The sequence below is a fragment of the Myxocyprinus asiaticus genome, chromosome 8, assembly GCF_019703515.2.
Source record: "Myxocyprinus asiaticus isolate MX2 ecotype Aquarium Trade chromosome 8, UBuf_Myxa_2, whole genome shotgun sequence".
Lineage (NCBI taxonomy): Eukaryota > Metazoa > Chordata > Actinopteri > Cypriniformes > Catostomidae > Myxocyprinus > Myxocyprinus asiaticus.
The window spans coordinates 13969826-13994665 of record NC_059351.1 but is presented as its reverse complement, the minus strand read 5'-3'; the positions used below and the strand labels follow the sequence as shown (position 1 = coordinate 13994665).

The following is a 24840-nucleotide window of genomic DNA, read 5'->3' as shown; positions in this document are numbered from 1 at the left end:
GACAACTTGGCATAAGTTATGATTACTTGTGGTTCAGTGAGTGAGTTACATGTCAATTCAGTAACTGCTGTATTAATATTGGTATTTTTGCATGCAGCCATCGAAAACAATGCAACAAAGTTTTCGTTTTATTTTGCAGTTCTCGGCCCCTTTAACTCATTACATCCAACTCAGACTACAAGCTCACAACTTGGATAAAAGTATTTATTTTGCTATGCCTCTAATGTTCAATCACATTCGCTCTACTGTCAACAAACATACCTCAACTCTATAGTGCTAAAACTTTAGAATTATCACTAAAGAAATGCAACTATTACTATTAAATAAAACTACCATTAAATTTTGACTACCTTCAATGATTGTATCATGACTAGATTACTTTCTTTCTACTTCAGTTTCTTTGTGTTGAGCAAATGTAAATTTACAGAGAACGATTTCCTTTTCCAACTGTGATTTATTCCCTGATTCATAGCATGGAATTTTATTACTTTAAGGCACTTTAACTTTTAAATACACCAGGGACTCTTATTTTGAAATGTTTGCACTTCACTGCTTCCAGCTTCTCCTTCAAACAAATAAGGAATATAAAATGTGCACTCCGACAATAATCTACAACGTATTACAATATAAACAATTAAAAGTAAACACTGTCATATTTCATCAACACTACATCATCATCAATATCAACAGATGATCATTAGTGATCGCTTGTCATAAATTTCCGATTTTGTTTAATGATTGCGAACTGCTCTGCAACAGCTGAAAACACTCAAGCCCTGTGTGTTTGGAGAAAATACAACAGTGCCATGTTTTCACTTTGAAGGATGCAGCGAATGCATTTATTTGTATTTTTTTTAAGTTTGATAATCACATTAGGTCATATCACGATTTCTGTCTTTCCGCCCCCAATTTAAGACCTCTTTAAATAAAAATTAAGACTTTTGTTGTATCATTTAAGATATTTAAGACTTTTTATTACCTTAAATTTTGGAAAACTGAATTTAAGACATTTTAAGACTTTTTTTTTGTTTTTCTTTTCTCCCAATTTGGAATTCCCAATCCGCTTTTAAGTTCTCGTGGTCACATAGTGATTCGCCTCAATCCGGGTGGCGGAGGACGAATCCCAGTTGCCTCCGTGTCTGAGACTGTCAACCCGTGCATCTTATCACATGGCTTGTTGAGTGCATTGCCACAGAGACATAGCGCGTGTGGAGGCTTCACGCCATCCATCACGGCAACCACGCACAACTCACCACGCGCCCCACCGAGAACGAACCACATTATAGCGAACATGAGGAGGTTACCCCATGTGACTCTACCCTCCCTAGCAACCGGGCCAATTTGGTTGCTTAGGAGACCTGGCTGGAGTCACTCAGCATGCCCTGGGATTCGAACTAGCAAACTCCAGGGGTGGTAGCCAGTGTATTTTACCACTGAGCTACCCAGGCCCCCTAGACATTTTAAGACTTTTTAAGGATCTGCGGGAACCCTGTATCCACATAATTTCCTTCCTCATGATGCCATCTATTTTGTGAAGTTCACCAGTCCCTCCTGCAGCAAAGCACCCCCAAAACATGATGCTGCCACCCCCATGCTTTACAGTTGGGATGGTGTCCTTCGGCTTGCAAGCCTCACCCTTTTTCCTCCAAACATAACGATGGTCATTATGTTTCATTAGACCAGAGGACATTTCTCCAAAAAGTAAGATCTTTGTCCCCATGTGCACTTGCAAACTGTAGTCTGGATTTTTAATGGCGGTTTTGGAGCAGTGGCTTCTTCCTTGCTGAGCAGCCTTTCAGGTTATGTCAATATAGGACTCGTTTTACTGTATATATATATACTTGTCTACCTGTTTCCTCCAGCATCTTCACAAGGTCCTTTGCTGTTGTTCTGGGATTGATTTGCATTTTTTGCACCAAACTACGTTAATCTCTAGGAGACAGGATGTGTCTCATTCCTGAGCAGTATGATGGCTGTGTGGTCCCATGGTGTTTATACTTGCATACTATTGTTTGTACAGATGAACGTGGAACCTTCAGGCATTTGGAAATTGCTCCCAAGGATGAACCAGACTTGTGGAGGTCTGCTAATTTCTTTCTGAGGTCTTGGCTGATTTCTTTTGATTTTCTCATGAGGTCAAGCAAAGAGGCACTGAGTTTGAAGGTAGGCCTTAAAATACATCCACAGGTACACCTCCAATTGACTCCAATTAGCCTATTAGAAACTAATTGCCTAAAGGCTTGACATCATTTTCTGGACTTTTTCAAACTGCTTAAAGGCACAGTTAACTTAGTGTATGTAAATTTCTGACCCACTGGAATTGTGATATAGTCAATTAAAAGTGAAACAATCTGCCTGTAAACAATTGTTGGGAAATTACTTGTGTCATGCACAAAGTAGATGTCCTAAACAACTTGCCAAAACTACGGTTTGCTAATATGAAATCTGTGGATTGGTTACAAAATGACTTTTAATGACTTCAACCAAAGTGTTTGTAAACTTCTGACTTCAACTGTATGTCTATGACGAGACTATGCTAACCTGAGTTTAAGAGGATACTCCATAAGCCCTCGATCATTACAAATCGGTTTTGCAGCGGAGTCGCTGACGAATAGAATTAACAGCTGGACTGAAATTTACCTCTGATTCACTTACTGTCTTGGGTCATTATGGGCCTGATAATGCAGCAAAACCCAAGGATTTAAATGAAAACACTGAGAGACTAAAAATGTTTGACAATATGAAATGAATAAATAATAATTTAAAAAAACAAAACGTAACTGCAATTATCGTGTTGTTATAATCACAAAACAAAGATGGGATCAGCCGTTGAACTGAGTAGGCTGGGGTGTTTGTGTGTAAGTGGTACCATAGGTATATGGAGAGAGAGAGAGAGAGAGAGAGAGAGACAGAGAGAGAGAGAGAGAGAGAGAGAGACAGAGAGAGAGAGACAGAGAGAGAGAGTGTGTGTGTGTGTGTCTCAAGGTTAACAAATATTGACAGCAAATTATCTTCAGCAACAGGGTCACAGGTGGCTCCAACAGGCCTCATTTCACAGGTTGAGACAACACACACACACCCACACACACACAAACAAGGGCTAGACTGCCTCATTCATGCAAAATAAAACTGCTAACATCCGAATTGAAAGCACTGCTTTACTAGACAGAATAAAACATATTCAGAGTCAAATTCAGGAATATCTTAGGTCAAATTAAAATGAAAAGCACATATTTAGGTGAACAGCCTTCTTCAAAGTAAATGTACACACAAATAGTAAAGCTAAGCCCCATAGCTACAGCTCTGGAAAAAATTAAGAGACCACTGCAAAATTATTTGTTTCTCTGGATTTACTATTTATAGGTATGTGGTTGAGTAAAATGAACATTTTTTTTTATTCTATAAAGTACTGACAACATTTCTCCCTTTTTAGAGCATTTATTTGCAGAAAATGACAACTGGTTTAAATAACAAAAAAGATGCTGTGTTTTCAGACCTCGAATAATGCAAAGAAAACAAGTTCATATTCATTTTTAAACAACACAATACTAATGTTTTAACTTAGGAAGAGTTCAGAAATAAATATTTGATGGAATAACCCTGATTTTCAATCACTGCTTTCATGCGTCTTGGCATGCTCTCTACCAATCTTTCACACTGCTGTTGGGTCACTTTATGCCACTCCTGGCACAAAAATTCAAGCAGCTTGGCTTTGTTTGATGGCTTGTGGCCATCCATCTTTCTCTTGATCACATTCCAGAGGTTTTCAATGGGGTTCAGGTCTGGAGATTGGGCTGGCCATGACAGGGTCTTGATTCGGTGGTCCTCCATCCACACCTTGAATGACCTGGCTGTGAGTGGCATGGAGAATTGTCCTGCTAGAAAAAAACAATCCTCAGAGTTGGGAAACATTGTCAGAGCAGAAGAAGAAGAAAATAAGGGTGTAATGATCCATCGATCCAGTGTTATCGATACAACGCTTAAATATCGATATAGACATTTTTTTAAGATGTACCTTTATTTTAATACTCTCATGTCAGCCACGTTTCACATTTCTGTCAGGCGATGAAGCAACCTTATTACATTCATTTGACTCTATGAGCGTTAAATATGCTTTTCATGTGGGACACGGATGTGTGCAGGGTCTTTTGAAGCCAAACTGTGCTCTGATATCCGTGCTGCGTGCGCACGCGTCAACCGGGCTTCCCGCGAAATGCGAGCTCCATTGACAGGATCCGTGCAAGCGCATCAACCGGGCACTGCTTAAAATGTGAGCTATCCTGACAAATGCAGAGCGGCTCACATGCGCGATTAATTTGGGCTTCCATCAATATCGTTACACATGCGACCCATTTGAATTTTACATGAGAATTTGCTATTTTAAACTACCATGGAGTAGTTCAACCATGTGAAACATATTGTCAAAGCCGACATTCTGAACAGCACTAACGAAGGAAAGAGAAACACCCACTCAGTTATAAGACTACACATTTACACATCAACACCCTTACTAACATTTATCCCAGTTAACTGTAACAGAATTTTTCATTACAGCTGTGGAAGGTGTTGCCAAGAAAACCATGGATTGCATGGATAGTTGGAAAGAAGTCATGGGTATGTAAGTATTTTGAATTGGACTAAACTGAAATATTAGCTGTCATCAAATGAGTGATGATCACTTGTGTGTGACTTTATGTTTTATCTAATTTATCTGTATAATTTTTTTCAACATCTGAAGTAACTTATTTTGTCGTGGATGTCCCAATGTGTATACAGAGAGCTGAATAAAATAATCAAATTATATTTCGGTTGCATTTGAAAATAATAATAATATAATAATAATAATAATAATAATAATTGTGTAAAATAGGCACATAATATCGGAATATCAATCGCAGGTCCCTGAATCGAATCGTATCGCGGCAGACTTTGAAGTGTCGGCAAATATCGGATCGCAGGCCAAGAGAATCGATTCAAGATCATATCGTGATGAAATGTCCGATTTACACCCCTAGAAGAAAGCAAGTTTCTTCCAGGATAATCTTGTACGTGGCTTGTAGGGTTGCACGATCATAGCAAAAATCATAATTGTCGATTATTGCCCTTGATATTGTAATCGCGATTAATGTTGATTAAAATATTAAATTAACATGATGTCACAAAGTAAGCAACCATGTGGTTCTTCAGAGTAGCAGATTTCAATGGTGGATATGAGCTGTGCTCCAGTTTCCTTTAAGCATCTTTTAAGCATTATATTGTATTGTATTTTATTTTGTAATAATGTTTGTTAAGGTAAGGCAAATAAAAATTATTTTAAATTGATATCTATGGTATAGAATAAATTAAATTATTGCTAAATTACTGCTTAAATTATTAGTCCATGTACAGTAAATAATATGGCATTTTCAATATTCAAACTTATTAACAGACGATTTGACCAAGTTACTTTCAGTAAGCCCTTTGGTGGCGAGACAGGGGACCATTCATCCTGTTAGATCTTCAATGGTGATCTTGTTCATGTAAGATCATTATTAGATAATTTTTGGCCTCAGTGGTTGCACTTTGGAAATTAAAAACAGTAATTTGCTATCAGAGTTTGTGCGATTCGTGAAAATGTTAAATCTACTAATACCAGCTGCCAGGCACGTGCACACATAGACATCAAAGGGGGCTTGAGCACCTGCCCTTTTTCTTCCTCGAGAGAAAGTATTTATTTTTTTATATAAATGTATATATATATATATATATATATATATATATATATATATATATATATATATATATATATATATATATATATATATATATATATATATATATTCCTGTTTGCACACAGCTTCCCTGTCAAACAAATATATTTATTGAATAAAAAAATCAATATATCAGGTCGGGAGATGAGACTTTGTCGAGTTCCGATGCCCTCCCTCCCTCCCTCTCTCTCTCTCTCTCTCTCTCTCTCTCTCTCCCTCTGCGTCTCTGTGCAGCAGTGCAGCACACATCAGCACATCAGACACACAGACAGGCAGGCAGCAGCCCCTCCCAGCTCCTATCCCAGTTGTGTTTTTCTTGGCTTGTGTGGAGGTGAGTGGTGATGAACAAAAGACTAAGCTACCAGTGCCTTTACAGCTAATTAGCCAAAAGCCAAAAGACAAATATAGTTAACTTGTGTCTTGCTAACATGCATGATTCATGAGCTATTAGCTAATGTAATAAGTTAGCTAAAGTTTAGCTAAGGCAATATATCATGGCCATACAGGCTAAAGTACTGTACTTAATGGAGACACTACAGGTGAATACAGTAAAATTTGTGTCTAATAACATCATCTCAATCGCCACATTGATAGGCAAATTAGGCGTTAACTAATTAAAATGCGCTAATTTGCATACATTTGACAAGGCACTGCAGGTGAATAGGATAAACAAAATAACTAAAGCATATCACCACAGAACTTCCCCAGTTAATGACTTACATCAAGAGTCTTTTCCCCTGAAATGTTATGTTTAAATATGCAGATTAGCTTGTTTTGGTTAATTTAGAAGAAATCTACAGATGCAAACAGACGGAGGGTAGTCTGTTTAAAACAAACACCATCTAAATGTGTATTTTGGAAGTTTTCTTTCCATTAGAGTAAAAGAAGACATGGAGGCAAAATAGACCAAAATCTCAAAATTGACCACTATATGAAAAAAGTGTCCTTCCTTAAACAGTAACTTCATAATTTTGATCATAGGCTCCTCATCTAAAAACTATCCATTCTGTTAGTTTTTTGTATGCTGATAGACCTTTACATGACACAGACAGCCCTCTCTCAAATGTAAAACTAAGTCCTTGTCACCATCAGTTATTGTGTGTGTGTGTAATTATAATAGCATTAATATTGTTTTTGATCAATATATTAATGTATTCAGGCAATTCAGTATTCTGTTGCTTGGCTGCACAATGCCAAAAAAAGAAAGGATACAGAAAAGGAAGGAGAAGGAGCACCAGGAAACAGCCAAGAGTAGCAAATCGCTAAATGCATGTTTAAAACCAGGTACCAGAAGCAAAACACAAGAGAGAACACATAACTCAGATGTTTAAAGTGTTATACCTGAGAGAGCAGTAGAGATCTCTCAAGCAACAACTGAAAGACAGGATTAATTAAATAATTATGAGAAGGATTAATTAAATAATTATGAGAAGTGCCTTTTTTTTTCCACTTGAGCCCCTGCCCCCCAAAATGTCTGTGCACGTCCCTGCCAGCTGCGTGGCAAATGGGTCTTATTACAGCAGACGTGATAACAATGACAGTGATTCCTGAAATATGCTATTCATGCCATATTCTTTATGTTGGCTACACCTCCAAAACCAACTTAGAACAGTTAAGCTGAATTACTTTATTGCTATTTTGTACAAATCAAATTCACATTGGCCTACTTACTAACATGACAAAACAAAACTGTTATTACATTTTTAATAAATTGTACACAGAAATCGAGCAATGTGACAAACTCTTCCATTACAATGACTGCTGTCACTCACTGCAAGTTTATACAGTTTGAGACCTGCATTTCGACGCAAGCTCAATGACGCTCCGCACAAAGTTCTGCACACTCGCGAATGCTCTCATTAAAAACAAAGCTGTCTAATCAGCATAATAAATCAATTATTTACACTGCGTCTATTCCTTGATTAGAACAGGATCATTTTAGTTTTGTCGTGTTGCTCATTTGCAGTGTATTTAACATCTACGTTCTAAGCGAGCTGTGCAATATGCAATAAGTTCAAAATAATTCCAAAGTGCTTTTCGCTCTTGTTCTACAGCTTCTTTTCAAGTGTCAGGTGATATTTCTTCATTATTAATTTTCGTGTGCCACGCAAAGAGAGCTAGAACATAAAGCAAGCATCTGGGCATTCAGACGGTTTAAAACTTGCACATTAGGATCATTTGTCATTACAGATAGGACAGAGGACTAATCTAAGTGGCTCTGATTGGCCATTGCCATTTCATTGCTCAACGGACATGTTAGTGATTGGTTAGAATACTCAACCACTGCAAAAACACGTTGTAAATAGAAACCATTGACGCAACAGGAGCTTAAATTGAACGCTGTAATCGTCAATTTTCACAATGACATAATCTTTGCAGCCGTAATTGTAATCGCGATTAGTTTTTCGATTAATTGTGCAGCCCTAGTGGCTTGATGCATGCCTCTTTCACAAAGAAGAATCTGCCCAATTCCAGCCTTGCTGAAGCACCTACAGATCATGAACGATCCTCCACCAAATTTCACAGTGGGTGCGAGACACTGTAACTTGAAGTCCTCTCCAGGTCTCTGTCTAACCATTAGATGACCAGGTGGATGATCGGTGATGATCAAACAAAGCTGAGCTGCATGAATTTTTGCGCAAGGAATGAAAAATTCACCCAACAGCAATGTGAAAGACTGGTAGAGAGCAGGCCAAGACGCATGAAAGCTGTGATTGAAAATCATTAGCTAAACATTAGCATTGTGTTGTTTAAAAATGAATAAGAACTTGTTTTCTTTGCATTATTCAAGGTCTGAAAACACTTCATCTTTTTTGTTATTTTGACCAGCTGTCATTTTCTGCAAATAAATGCTCTAAATGACAATATTTTTATTTGGAATTTGGGATACGTTTTGCCAGTACTTTATAGAATAAAACAAAAATGTTCATTTTACTCAAACACATACCTATAAAGAGTAAATCCAGAGAAACTTATAATTTTGCAGTGGTCTCTTAATTTTTTCAGAGCTGTATATGTTTATGACCCTTTCTTGATTTACAGTCAGGGAAAAGTTAGCTGAACTCTGTCAATTCCGTGACATGGTATCATTGAATCATGAATGAATCATGAATGACCTTTTGATTCTCTCTAAAATTGTAGGTCCAAGACATGTGATAATTACAAGCCTCCTCTTGTGCTTATTAATTTCCTGAAGAGGTTATTAGCAAATAGTTTCATTTAGCCAATTAAAAAGTCAGCATGGTCTCTTTAAATGTGGAGCCTTCCATGAGCCTCAACTTTAAGAGGCAAGAAGTGCCATGGACACATTATTCATCTACAGTACTTGAGAAGTGCGCCATTAATCTGTTAAAATATGGGATACTTTCCAAATGTAATATAACGGTGTGAGGGAATCTTGCGCAGCATTACTCCCATAGTAATGTTAGAGAGGCAGTAGTCCGTAATTTAATACCAATTCGTTTGTGATCGAAGGGACCATTTGTGACCGTTGACAATAATAATAATAATATATATTTTTTAAATGTACATACTAAAATGATGAAAAATGCAGTGGTCACACAATATCTGCCATTTTTGCCTCCTTAATTTGCATTAAAGAACATTTGGAAGTGCAGCTGTAATATCACACAAGAAATGGATTGCACTGAAGTCCTGGTTCTCCAGGTTGTTAGAACTAATCCTTTTATAAAGAGCTGCAAAATGCAGTCTCATTTACATGTTGCTAACGTATCGAGTAATGCCCCTAATTTTGTCGCTATGAAATCTACTCCTGCACTCTCGCTGTTCAGCTATACAGACAGTCTGATACTTTACTGATCCCTAAGGGGGAATATCAGTATACCCCAGCAGACTGTGGCAAAGAGAAGGACACCACATATCGAGCTACATATTCATTGCTGTCATGTAAAGCATGAGTGCAAATGCTGAGTCATCACCAAGTTTAATGAAAAGTGCTAATATGAATATCATATCAATTATTGATGTGACACGACCACTCACTTTTACAGAGAACAGGTATGGATTGTGTACTAAAGCATAAAGTCTTCGCATACATACTGCAGTATGCAGAAAATACGGAACCACAACATGCTTAAATACATTTTTAAGTTATTTAGCAATACATTTTGAAAAAGAACATTTTGCTTGTTTTGGGGGGACACAGGCCTCAAATCATACCATAACTAAAGCAAACTATTGCTCAAGTGCATTGTCAAGAACATTGGGTAGAAAAAAGCGACCATAATTATACTCATTTATCTTCGAGTGCCCAAGCTTTTAAAACAATTAAATGCCACAATTATGCAGAGAAAAAGAATGAACCAAATTTCACATTCATAACATCATTCATAATGATCAAATTTCAGTCATTTTTGAAAATGTTGTGAGGATTGTGCAAATCTGCAAGGCTCTGCAAACTGCTGCTGTGATTCCAGACTTTCTGTAATATTGTTAGCATTTAACTGGCCAGTAGATTTTGCCAACCAAAATTCTACCACTAAATATGCTTTGTAGATTATTTATTCTTGCCTGGTCACAACTGAGTGCCTTTCCCTCCCTTGAGGTGAAGACGTGCGCTGTTGACTCCCAGTAGTGTTCACAAAGTGGTGATCCATGGATGACTTTCCTCCTTAGCCCTGTGACAGACGAGTTTGCGGAGAAACTCGCTGCCGCCCCAGTACATGTGCTAACTAAGCCCTGTACTGGGGTAGGTGCTCCACATATGCTGGTTCCCCATAGGTGACCCCATGTGATGTATATTTGCCGCTAAATCGTTTCCCTGTTGGTAAACTGCATCTTCCTTGGCCAGAGGTTCCTCTGCCCCTGGTTACCGTGTTTGTAGAGTTTCTCCCCTCTCGGGTAGAACCTACCATGGAACTTCTCCACATAACATACTTCCGACAAGACTTGGTAAGACCATGTGATGTAATTCCACTCAAAATACACCCCCCCCCCCCCCTTCTCTGGGCGGGGTGTGGTCTCTGCTGTGTCTTCCCCTTGGGAGTGACACCCCCCTGACGTAGACATTTATGGGCCCCCAGTCGGTTAACAAATTCCACTCTTTTTGGGGAGAAAAGAGAGGAAAAGAGGCCACGGCTGGGCTAGCCTGTCCCTATTTTTTGGGCAGTCGACTTGTTCCCGAAGGACCGTTCGACGCCCATAAGAGCATTGGGGGAGGTTACGTGACGGCCTGGTGCACTGGCTACGAGGCACACAGCGGTCTGCCCGTCTTGCACCACCAGTCCACGTAACACAGTTCAGCTAGTTGTGGAATTTTGCATAGGGACCCCTAGTGTCACTACATCGACACAACTTCGAGTGAGTGACAGATAGAGAATGTCCTGGTTACTTTCGTAACCTCCGTTCCCTGATGGAGGGAACGAGACGTTGTGTACCTCTTGCCACAACACTGAACTACCCACTGAAATGGCTGGGACCTGGTCTCGGCTCCTCAGCACAAAACCAGAATGAGTGGTTGCATACCAGCTCCTTTTATACCCATATGTCTGGGGGAGTGGCATGCAAATTCCACTCGCCAATTCCCATTGGCCTTTTTTCAAAGATCAGAGGTGTTTGGGGCTCCGAAGAGTGACCCCTAGTGTCACTACATCGACACAACATCTCGTTCCCTCCATCAGGGAGCGGAGGTTACGAAAGTAACCAGGATGTTCAGATTCATTCACTGATCCGTCCAGGGACCATTTCTGCAAATTACGCCTTTGCACCAGTGGGTGGCAACAAAGTCACATTTTTAAAAATGTTTTGAGCAAGTGTTGAACCAAAAGAACCAAGTCATTCATGACCGAAACAAGTCTAATTATCCTTTATTAAAATTTGCATGTCTACAAATTTGCTAAAGAGACTTTTAAGCAACCGAGTGTGTAAGCATCATAAGCTTTTTCCCCACAAATGACAACACATTGGCTATCTATCTTTTTGTAAACTTGGCATGATTTTTAACAAGCTATACAAACAAGACACTAATAATAGCCATAAAATATAATTATGAGTTTCAATAACATCCTGTCATTGTAATTTGTGATCATCAATCACTGAATGTACGACATGCCTCCCCTCGTTCAGTTGGTCAACAGATCCTCATTCATGAATGAGATCTTACATTTGGAGAAGAGATTTTACATTTAAGATGTTTCATAAAGCCACAGCAGCAAGTAATAGACAGCTTAACTTGAAGGGCCACAGACGATGGAAAATGGTTGTGAAAAACTAAATTATGTCATGTTTGGAGCAAAAAAAAAAACAAAAACAAAAAACCTTTCCTAACATTATAAGTGGCCAAAAAAAATAAATAAATAAAATAAAATAAAATGGCCCCTTTAATGTTGAAGAGTGCAATTTCAGAGCCACCTGTGGCACCAAACAGAATTGCAGAAATGATCAGGTTTCCCAAACACTACTCTTTTCACCCCACCTCCATCTTACATTGTTCCAACAAATAGGTTGAGCAAGAACTGGACACATTCGACTGCTCAAACAAATGTGTTTAAGCCAATATGCTGAAAGTGCTACAGAGCCCGTGTTTGCACTCTTTGGGGAAATCATCTTTCCATTGGCTTACTTATAGGTGTCTCTGCACATTAAACTGGAAAAGGAGAAAGTATTAAGGCACCATAAATAATGCACTGAGCTTCAGTTGAGCTGGCTTCTGAATCAAAACACAAGACATCCAGTTATTCTTATCATTAAACAAATATCCTGTCCTCTTCTTGCCTTTTTAACTTAGTTTCCATCAGTCTGTTTATTACTCAAGCACATGCGATTCAATGCACATTCACACACAGAGGGAACTATTGGGAGTGCTTCAGATGTGTCAACCAACAGCCCACTGTAGACACTTCAATTCCAACACAAACTGTCTGACTGACATTTAAATCCATGAGTTTAAATGCTACAGAGTCCCTTCTGGGCCTGAGTGCCAGGCAAGATGCTGTATCTTATCTGCAGTGACAGAATGATTATTTGCTTTGAACAAAAATAGTAATTAATAATAAGGATGTGCATTTTGGAATTTTTGACTGCTTGAGTACTCTGATGAATCAGCAAAACAATTTAAGGCATAAGGCTTAATTGTTGGTCTACGTACAGTACATATGCATCAAACAGACGACTTCAGCCATTACATTGTTTCTATGTTTTTTTAGCATCTCTCATCATGCGTAACATTCTTAAGACAGCGTATCAAGCTAGAAATATTTCTTATAAACTTTTAAAAATGCCAAGCAATGTACAGACCAAAAGCCAATTGTCCAATCAAACTAGAGGACTGGAATTAGCCATTACATTATATTAAATTAACATCACATAACTAGATACAAATGAGCATGTGTGAATGAAAATGCTGAAACACACACACACACACACACACACACACACACATACAATAACAGTCAATGCAGACTCACTGAAGCATTACTGCACCTAACTAAATAGCCTGGGGAAATTACCAATCAAATAACAGAAACTTAAATCCAATTATTGCGCTATGAGTGTATGCGTGTCTATAAGGAATAAATAAACATTTCTCCAACCCACAAAGGAAGAGCATTAATTAAGAAAGATAAATTACATTTGCAGGTACAATATTGAAAGAGCATGCACTTTCACCCTGAATATGCGTTTTGTATCAGATACAATGCATTAATAACACTTGTTTTATTATATACAGACCTGACCAGAATAAAAACAAGGTTCCCTACTAGGTTTCTATAGCTCAATTGGTGGATCATGCTGCTAACAATGGCAATGTCATGGGTTTGATTCGCAAAGAACAAATGCATACATGTAAATGTAAAGAACAATTGTCTTTTTTGTATTTAAAGCTGCACTACAGAAGACTTTTTGGTTAAAAAATAACAAAATGCCATTATTGAGTAATGAGTTGAAGTCAGAAGTTTACATACACCTTAGCCAAATAAATTTAAACTGAGTTTTTCACAATTCCTGACATGTAATCGTAGAAAACATTCCCTGTTTTAGGTCAGTTAGGATCACTATTTTAAGAATGTGAAATGTCAGAATAATAGTAGAGAGAATGATTTATTTTAGCTTTTATTTCTTTCATCACATTCCCAGTGGGTCAGAAGTTTATATACACTTTGTTAGTATTTGGTAGAATTGCCTTTAAATTGTTTAACTTGGGTCAAACATTTTGGGTAGCCTTCCACAAGCTTCTCACAATAAGTCACTGGAATTTTGGCCCATTCATCCAGACAGAACTGGTGTAACTGAGTCAGGTTTGTAGGCCTCCTTGCTCGCACACACTTTTTCAATTCTGCCAACAAATTTTCTACATTTTCAGTTTGAGGTCAGGGCTTTGTGATGGCCACTCTAATACCTTGACTTTGTTGACCTTAAGCCATTTTGCCACAACTTTGGAGGTATGCTTGGGGTCATTGTCCATTTGGAAGACCGATTTGCGACCAAGCTTTAACTTCCTGGCTGATGTCTTGATGTTGCTTCAATATATCCACATAATTTTCCTTCCTCATGATACCATCTATTTTGTGAAGTGCTCCAGTTCCTCCTGCAGCAAAGCACCCCCACAACATGATGCTGCCACGCCCATGCTTCATGGTTGGGATGGTGTTCTTCTGCTTGCAAACCTCACCCTTTTTCCATCAAACATAATGATGAATTATGGCCAAACAGTTCAATTTATGTTTCATTAGACCAGAGGACATTTCTCCATAAAGTAATATCTTTGTCCCCATGTGCACATGCAAACTGTAGTCTGGCTTTTTTATGGCAGATTTGGAGCAATGGCTTCTTCCTTGCTGAGTAGCCTTTCAGGTTATGTCGATATAGGACTTGTTTTACTGTGGATATAGATACATGTCTACCTGTTTCCTCCAGCATCTTCACAAGATCCTTTGCTGTTGTTCTGGGATTAATTTGCACTTTTCGCCCCAGACTACGTTCATCTCTAGGAGACAGAATGTGTCTCCTTCCTGAGCGGTATGATGGCTCCGTGGTCCCATGGTGTTTATACTTGCGTACTATTTTTTTGTACAAATGAACGTGGTACCTTCAGGCATTTTGAAATTGCTCCCAAGGATGAATCAGACTTTTTTTCTGAGGTCTTGGCTGATTTCTTTTGATTTTCTCATGAGGTCAAGCAAAGAGGCACTGAGTTTGAAGGTAGGCCTTAAAATACACCCACAGGTACACCTCCAATTGAATCCAATTAGCCAATTAGCCTATCAGAAGCGAAATTAGGCTTGACATCATTTTCTGGAATTTTCCAAGCTGCTTAAAGGCAAAGTTGACTTAGTGCATGTAAACTTCTGACCCACTGGAATTGTGATAAAATCAAATAAAAGTGAAATAATCTGTCTGTAAACAATTGTTGGAAAAATTACTTGTGTCATGCACAAAGTAGATGTCCTAAACAACTTGCCAAAACTATAGTTTGCTAATATAAAATCTGTGGAATGGTTCAATGAGTTTTAATGACTTCAACCTAAGTGTATGTAAACTTCTGACTTCAACTGTACATAAAAAACAGTTCTCTAAACAATGTCCTTACCTTACCCCAATTGACTCCGGTAAAGCCCAAAATATGCTTTGGTCACACAGGACGCGTGGTGAAATCTCGTCATCGGCAGAGTGCGTGAGCACTGAACGCGTGCAGCCCGATTTGTGGAATTATTTGCACAAATTAGTGGATCCACAAGGTCGCAATACTCATATTTGAGCAAGCCATTGCTGTCACAAAGAAACGTTAGAAGATGTAATCACCGGTAAATAACAGGAGACGAATGTAACAACAACAGTACATCAAAAAACCATGTGTGAGGAGGTCAGGAGATACCTGCATATGTATAACCCGAGTCTGAAAGAATATAGACATCTTTATGGGTCTAAACTACTGAAGAGAAATTGTCCAGCATCTCATAGCAGTCGTAGCATAATGCGCCAGCCACCTGTATATGCAAGCACTATCAAATGGAGTATACTTTGACAGGTTCGTGTTCGACTGTATGCAGATGCTGAGCATTCGCGTCAAAATCGAAGTATACTTTGGGCTTAAGCCTATAAAATTTATTTGTATTTTGAGCTGGCGGGTCGGATTTGGCATGAAATCGCAGGCTTGTCATTCATCCTTACGTCATGTCCGTAAACACAGAAAAGAAGTACCGGCTGTCATGTGTTCTGGCTGAGGAAACTACGCTGTTCAGTTCAGTCAGTCAGTCACACAGTTCAGGATAGCATCGCTGCAGTCTGGATGGATGTTTATCTGTTAACTGTTTGGTGAAGTTCTTTACTTGCTATAATGTTTGGATATGTTGTCTGGTAGGTTTGTTGAAGCTTCTATTGCTTGTCAAGCTCGTATGAATCGAACAATTCTTGTGTGTTAACTGATCGCGATGTATCTACATTGTCCGGTGAATTTACTGTAACATGTTTACTAATATTCATGACTTCTGAGTATTTTATAACATGGCTGTGGATTCCAGGTTCCCTAAGAGTGTGTGTGTGTGCCGCTGTTTTCTCATTTCTTTCACCCCAGTCGCAGAAATGCACAAGCTGTAACTTATTGTCCTTTTAGCAGATTGTCTGTCTATTTACAATGTACCGATTTTATAGCACAGTAATGTACACACTAATTTTCTAAGTGTGTAACAACAGATCTATTATAATTTTACTGCTAAAGAAATTATTAATTAAATGTAATATCGTAATTTTTATATTGCATATTTCTGCACATTATTTTCATGTTTAATAAAGTATATTTCATCCCCATCATTATTGAATCCTTGTTTTATGTTTTAGTTTACAGTGTTATTGTGTGCAGTGCATAGACATACTATTGTAATATTACGGTTTTACTTGCATTATCAACTAATGCTGTACAACAGTCTTCCATTGAACTCATATCAGTCATATCACGAGTTTCACTTCTTGAATTGATCAGTGTAGTACAATACAAAAATTAATAGTAGATAAAACACTTCAATAATCATATGAAAATATTCTGGTAATTGGTGGTGTTTGAGGAGGGACCCCAGTTCTCTATGTAAAAGTGCTTTGAGCGTAGTGTCAGAAAAGTGCTATTAGTGTAAAACGCATTCATTTATTCAAATATGAGTGTGTTTTATCTTTATCAATGCAAGTAATTTTTTCAGGTTTAATTTTTTATTTTTTGGGATTTTATCCCCTTTTTCTCCCCAATTTGGAATGCCCAATTCCCAATGTGCTCTAAGTCCTTGTGGTGGTGTAGTGACTCACCTCACTCCGGATGGCGGAGGACGAATCTCAGTTGCTTCTGCATCTGGGACCGTAAATCCGCGCATCTTGTCATGTGGCTTGTTGAGCGTGTTACCGAGACATAGCGCATGTGGAGGCTTCACGCTATTCTCCGCGGCATCTCACAACATGCCCCACTGAGAGCGAACCACAAGGAGGTTACCCCATGTGACTCTACCCTCCCTAGCATCCAGGCCAATTTGGTTGCTTAGGAGACCTGGCTGGAGTCACTCAGCACACCCTGGATTCGAACTCGCGACTCCAGGGGTGATAGACAGCATCTTTACTCGCTGAGCTACCCAGGCCCCCCAGGCTTAAATGTTTAATAGAATAACATAATATCAACACAAAAATAGAACAAATGACTCCGGCTCTGAATATCTTCCAGTCATGATCACACAAAGGCGATGTCCAGGTAAGCTCAAATCATGAGATTCATCTGTGCAGAAGAGCAGTGCCAAAACAAAACTCACGTGAGGTGTTCTTCCAAGTTTCAACCACAGATGTCGCTAGAGAGCACAAAGTTCCATAGTGTTGATTTAAAGACAAGTGCATACACAATAAGAAATGTACAAATTCTATGATGACTAGCCAAACTATTATGTACTGAATAGTGTTGTCAAAAGTACCGGTACTTCGGTAGCAAGTTGGTACTAAAATAAAAAAGATGTAATGATACCAGTGTTTCTACAGTACTGGTAGTAAATCAAATCAAATCAAAAATCAAACCAAATCACTTTATTGTCACACAGCCATATACACAAGTGCAATGGTGTGTGAAATTCTTGGGTGCGGTTCCGATCAACATAGCAGTCGTGACATTGATGAGACATACACCAATTTACAATAACATCAAATTAACACAGCACAATTTAAACATCTGATATACACATAATTACACTCAACAATATACAAATAATAACATACACTGTACAGTATACAATACGCACTATATAGATACACATTATTCAATAAAAATAAAAAAATAAAATATATAAAAAAGTATGTATAGTATATATAGAATGTACAGTATTGTACTGTATTGACATTCAGGCTGTCGGTTGATAGTCAGTTGTTAAGAGAGAATATAATATAATAATAATATAATTTATGACAGTCCGGTGTGAGATATAAGATTAAGGGTAATAAAGTGCAGTGCTGATGTATTTGATTGTGGGAGATCAAGAGTTCAGAAGTCTGATTGCTTGGGGGAAGAAGCTGTCATGGAGACGGCTGGTGCGGGTCCTGATGCTGCGATACCGCCTACCTGATGGTAGCAGTGAGAACAGCCCATGGCTTGGGTGGCTGGAGTCTCTGATGATCCTCCAAGCTTTTTTCACACACCGCCTTGTATATATTTTCTGGAGGGAGGGAAGCTCACCTCCGATGATGTGTCTGGCAGTTCACACCACCCTTTGCAGTGCTTTGCGGTTGTGGGCGGTGCTATTGCCGTACCAGGCGGAGATGCAGCCAGTCAGGATGCTCTCTACAGTGCAGGTGTAGAACCGTGTGAGGATGTGGTGGTTCATTCCAAACTTCCTCAGCCATCTCAGGAAGAAGAGGCGCTGATGAGCCTTCTTCACAACGACTTCAGTGTGGATGGACCATGTGAGTTCCTCAGTGATGTGGACACCCAGGAACTTGAAGCTGCTGACTCTCTCCACTGGTGCTCCATTGATGGTGATGGGACTGTGTTCTCTGTCTTTTCTTCTGAAGTCCACCACAAGCTCCTTTGTCTTACTGACATAGAGGGAGAGGTTGTACTCCTGACACCAGTGTGTCAGTGTGTGCACCTCCCCTCTGTAGGCTGTTTCATCATTGTCAGTGATCAGACCTACCACCGTCGTGTCATCAGCAAACTTAATGATGGCATTGGAGCTATGTGTTGCCACAGAGTCATGTGTGTACAGGGAATACAGGAGTGGGCTGAGAACACAGCCCTGTGGGGCTCCAGTGTTGAGGGTCAGTGAGGAGGAGATGTTGCTGCCTATTCTAACCACCTGGCGTCTGCTTGACAGGAAGTCCAGGATCCAGCTGCACAGCGAGCTGTTTAAGCCCAGAGCCCAGAGTTTCTCATCTAGCTTGGAGGGCACTATGATGTTGAATGCTGAGCTGTAGTCTACAAACAGCATTCTCACATAAGTGTTCTTTTTTTCCAGGTGGGAGAGAGCAGTGTGTATTGTAGATGGAATGGCATCATCAGTGGAGCGGTTGTTGTGGTAAGCAAACTGCAGCGGGTTAAGAGAGAGGCAATACAGAGCAGATATAATCTCTGATTAGTCTCTCAAAGCATTTGCTGATGATGGGGGTCAGAGCAACAGGACGCCAGTCATTTAAGCAAGTTATTTTTGATTGTTTTGGAACAGGCACAATGGTGGATGTTTTAAAGCATGTGGGGACTACAAACAAAGAGAGGGAAAGGTTGAAAATGTCCGTAAAAACACCAGCCAGCTGGTTCGCGCACGCTCTGATGACACGGCCCGGAATGCCGTCTGGACCCACGGCTTTGCGGATATTAACCCGTCGGAAGGATCGGGTTACATCCTCTACAGAGACGGAGAGTGAACTAACCTCTGTAGCTTCAGCCACGAGAGCTCTCTCCGCGAGGGCGGTGTTATTTCCCTCAAAACGAAAAAGTATTTAGCTCATCCGGGAGAGAGGCAGCGGTGTTCATGGCAGAGTTTTTATTCCCTTTAAAGTCCGTGATGATGTTAATTCCCTGCCACATGCTTCTAGAGTTGGTGGTGTTAAACTGTCCTTCAATCTTGCTCCTGTACTGGCGTTTTGCGGTTCTGATAGTTTTTTGGAGGGCATAACTGGCTTGTTTATGCTCCTCCGCGTTCCCGGAATTAAAAGCGGAGGTCCGTACATTAAGTGCCGCGCGAACATCGCTATTAATCCAAGGTTTCTGATTCGGATAGATACGTATTGTTCTGGTCGGAACCACATCCTCTACGCACGTTCTGATGAAACACATTACGCTATCAGCGTAAAGCTCGATGTCGTCATCAGAGGCGGACCGGAACATCTCCCAGTCCGTGTGATCAAAACAGTCTTGTAGCATAGAATCTGATTGGTCCGACCAGCACTGGATCATTCTGAAGGTGGGTGCTTCTTGTTTCAATTTCTGCCTGTAAGCGGGCAGAAGCAGAATGGAAGAGTGGTCCGATTTGCCAAATGGTGGGCGGGGGAGGGATTTGTAGCCATCCCGGAAGGGAGAGTAGCAATGGTCCAAAACCTGGTCCCCTCGTGTGTTGAAACTAATGTGCTGGTGGTATTTTGGTGTGAGTGATTTTAAACTGGCTTTATTAAAGTCCCCAGTCACAATGAACGTGGCCACAGGGTGCGCGGTTTCCTGCTCACTTATACTCCCATACAGTTCCTTGAGTGCTCGGTCTGTGTCGGCTTGTAGGGGAATGTACACAGCAGTGATAATGACCGCTGTGAATTCCCTCGGTAGCCAGAATGGTCGACACAGAAGCATAAGAAATTCCAGATCAGGAGAGCAGAAAGACTTGATAGAATGTAAGTTCCTCTGATCACACCAGGATTTGTTGATCATAAAACATACACCACCACCTCTACTTTTACCTGAGAGGTCTTTCGCTCTGTCCGCTCGGTGCACGGAGAACCCCGTGGGTTCAATGGCTGAGTCTGGAATCTCCGCAGACATCCAAGTTTCCGTAAGGCAGATAATGCAACAGTCCCTTGTATCTCGTTGGAAAGAGATCCGCGCTTTCAGCTCGCAGAGCTTGTTATCCAGAGACTGAACATTTGCCAGTAGAATAGTGGGTAGCGGGGGTCGATTTGCACGGCGTCTTACTCTGATGAGAATGCCGGCTCTGTTTCCCCTTTTCCTTTTGCGTTTCCGCGGCCATGCTGCCCAGACAAAGGGCTCCGCTGGCATGTTTGTAAACAGCGGGTCGGCACTGAGGAATGTGAAGTCCGGTTTACGGTGTGAAATTGCTGAACCAATGTCCAAAAGTGTTTGTCTGTCGTAGACAATAAGGCAGACAACATCCAAGACAAAAAACATAAGAATTGTGAACAAAACAAACAAAACACTACTATGTTGTGTCAGAGCTCGCAACGCAGCAGCCATACTCGGCGCCATCTTGAGTCCAAGTACCGAGCACTGATTCAATCCGGTACCAGCACGCACTATGACTGACACACAACTGCTTTAAAATTCTCACAGGCTTATTTTGAACGCATGCTTTTTACTCATTACACTGAAATGGACAGTTAATCAAATTAAAATCATGACATGTCCTAGTGTGATTTATTAAACCGCTAAGTGCTGCAATAGTGTGGATGAGCTGTGTACTTTAAATCCTACCGTCATCCACTAGAAACTCCACAGACATTGAGAATCATTTACGTTGTATGAGATGACAGAGCAGAGCACTGAACCGCACAGCACATGTAAAATATATATTTATATAATTAACATCACAGCATTTGCACTTTAATCTCAGCTCAGCATTATTTATATCGCATTTAAAACAACAGAGTTGACCAAAATGCTTCACAGTAACATTTCAAAATTACCACATACACAAACACCAGTAATCTAAAATACAATTACTTCATAACTGTGTCCTACATTTCATTTGTCAGACTCAAAGGCCAGTGTAAAGAGATGAGATTTCAGATGTGACTTAAAAGTCTTCAATGATCACACTGCACCATGATGCAAACTGTTTATCCGGAAAAGTGAAGCATCCGGCAAAAAACACACTTCATAATAATAGCACGATTCAAAAAATTCAATGTATAGTAAAATGTAATATTCACTGTAATAATAATAATAATAATTAATCAAAATATCACAAGCAAGACTGCTGTTGAATAAAAGTTTGGCAAATATAAAACAATGCATTGACATGTTGAAAAGTTCCATTTTCACTTTTTAAAATTGTAAGAATTTATTGATTAGACACCATTTTGATGATGAAATTAAATTAAACTTTAAAAAATGTTCTGTAAAGTTCTGGAAAATAATAATAATTATTAAAGTATAATTATTAAAATAATTATTAAATAATTAAAAATAACTAAACTGGTGTGTTCAATAGCACATTATAATATTAGCATATTTTTGCTGTGGTATCGAAATTGGTATTGAGCACCGTGAAATTTCACTGGTATCGGTACCGACTACTGAAATTTTGGTATCGTGACAACACAAGTATTGAACAATATTAAAACTTAAATTATAAAACTGATAGTGTCAGCTCAATTCTGATTGGATGAACCGCATACAAAACCGTTGTAAAATAAGGCAATGAGCCACTAGAGTCTGTGTTACAATGATTTTACGAGATCTGCCTAAAACACCCTTACCTGTGATAAAATCACAGTATCATGAATAATAATTGGAAAAACACAAATTTTCCACCAAGTAATATAGTACATTATACTATAGAAATTGTTGCCAAGCAACTACAGCATAATTTTCTGTAAAGCTGCCTTTAAACTATGTTTAATGTGAAAAGCGCTACACAAACAAAAATGACGACTTGATTATATTTTAAATCAATTGTTACATTTCTTCAATTTTAACATTTTGCCTACAACACGCGTACCTGTGCTATAGTGCACAACTTTTAATCACTTCTTGCTTCATTCTAAAGTGGAAAACTAACCTCTCATCAACACTTTGTTCTTCAGATGCACCTCAGGCTGAAGGAACTGCTGAGCTGGTTCATATAAGGTTGCACACAACAGCTCACTAACCGTGAAGTTCAAACAGTAGCTTTTCAGATGCCTGACCTTGGCCTTTGGGATCTAAAGTCTTTATTTTGATTTTCATGATTTTCAGACTTTTTCAGACCAACTAGCACAAAGCTCCAGGCTGCTTCAACTAACATGGCTTTCTTTTTTTGACAGTCTCTATGGTTTTGCCAAGGCAGCCCTTCAAAGTCATTGAAAATCCCATTAAAGCAAATTTCAGTGTTTTATAATTTAACAAAAACTCAGCATAAAGCCTTTCATAACAGGTGTGTTTTATCTATAACATCTGCTCAGCTTAGACAGGGACATAAAATAAAGAAGAGACCATAAAATCAACACATTCAAACTAACAGCAAACTACATAATCAGAGATATATCCTAACAAATGTTTTAAGTTTACATTTTGATTTGTTTGACATTTTCTAGGTCATTTGCACACTTAATTTTCTTCTAGTTTCTATTGTAGGTCTTCTAGTTTGTTGTCCAAGTACGTTTTTAAGTATAAAACCCATGCACTTTACAACAATGGATTATGTAACTACAGGCATGTGTACGAGTGGATGAACTTACTTTAAACAACAGTGAATCCTCCAAGTGCTCTGCATACACAGATGTGAGTCGGTACTGGTTCTCCACAGTAATGTCGATCTGGTACCCAGTCAGAATGTAGCATGCAGTGCAGAACTCTTGAATCTTCTTCTGGAAAACTTCCTTCAAACGCTGGTTCTTCAGTTCTGCACTTTGCATCTGCTTACGCAAGTCTGAAGAACATTTAAATAAGGGAACAAAATGTAGAATAATTTAGTAAATTTCTCATTAATATTGCAAGTATTGTATTTCTTCACATGCAATAACAAAAACAGGCCGATTCCGACAGGGACCTGACAAACAGTTGGGTTTCAAGCTGGGTTCAGGTCAGTTTTTCTATTACGGGGTCTGGTTTGGGTTTGTAATTAATTAAAAATAAAATAAATCAGCAATAAAAATTATGTAAACTTTTTTTTGTTTGTTTTTTTTTTTTTTGTTTTGAGTACGATTACTGATATTTTATTTTTGGTACTTGCCGATACAGTGTTGGATACCTGTTTTTTTCCCTGAACTCCTTATCAACAGTTTATTTAAATTTGATCATCAAAATGGTGTTGAAATAAATGAATTAATTAATTCTTTAATTAAATGAAAATATAAATGAATTTTTAATATAATATTGTATTATTATTTTTTTATCAAATGAAGTGCCTATATACAGAACCTTACAGCACAATCCAAAATACAACACTGGAGTTATATTTTGTCAAATAAGGTGCTGAATAACAGAGCAAAACAGATGTTAGATACTGCTTAAGTATAATACAATTAATACTGGTTTATTATTATTATTTAGTAGTAGTAGTAGTAGTAGTACAGTGAATGTTACATAACTTTACAGTAGTGATATATTTCTGTCATACATTTTCCCTATAAATTTAGCTTATATTTTGATGGAGCTTTTATTTTGAAGTGTTTCTGTGTTGTTTTGACCAAGGAGCTCTGACGTTATGAAGGCAGCTTCCCACACTGGAAAAGCCGGTTGCTACATGACTCAAAGTGAGTATTAAACCGCAAAATGCTACCATTTAATTAAATAAGTATGTACTCTGTATGTGCCTCATGCTACAATGTGAATTTGCCCTCTGTTTACTGTCATCTGCTACAAACAGATCGCGCGATGCTCATGACGGTGTTTTCCCTGTATGAGCCGAGGAGCTTGAAAAGGTACGAGCAGCCGGCATCAGCACAATGTCTCCACAAATTCACAAGCACTCACATTTGAACTACATGCACACTATATATTTATCTCATTAAATCGCAACTTTTGTGGTTAAATAATCTCACTAGGACATAACGGTTTTATGGTTTTAATTTGTGGACTGAATGGAATGTTTAAGTAATGACATTCGGATGTCAGATGGTATGGGTTTTTGGTATCTGAGCATTTTTATGAGTAAGAGTACCAGTACATGAGTGCAGTATCGGTACAGCTCTAATATATATATACTGTGTGTGTGTATATATATATATATATATATATATATATATATAATAT

General features: G+C 38.8%; 1 pseudogene; it reads right to left on the bottom strand.

Moving 5' to 3' along the window:
* Nucleotides 1-24840, bottom strand: part of LOC127445564 (mitotic spindle assembly checkpoint protein MAD1-like) — a 138764-nt pseudogene that overhangs the window by 41161 nt on the left and 72763 nt on the right.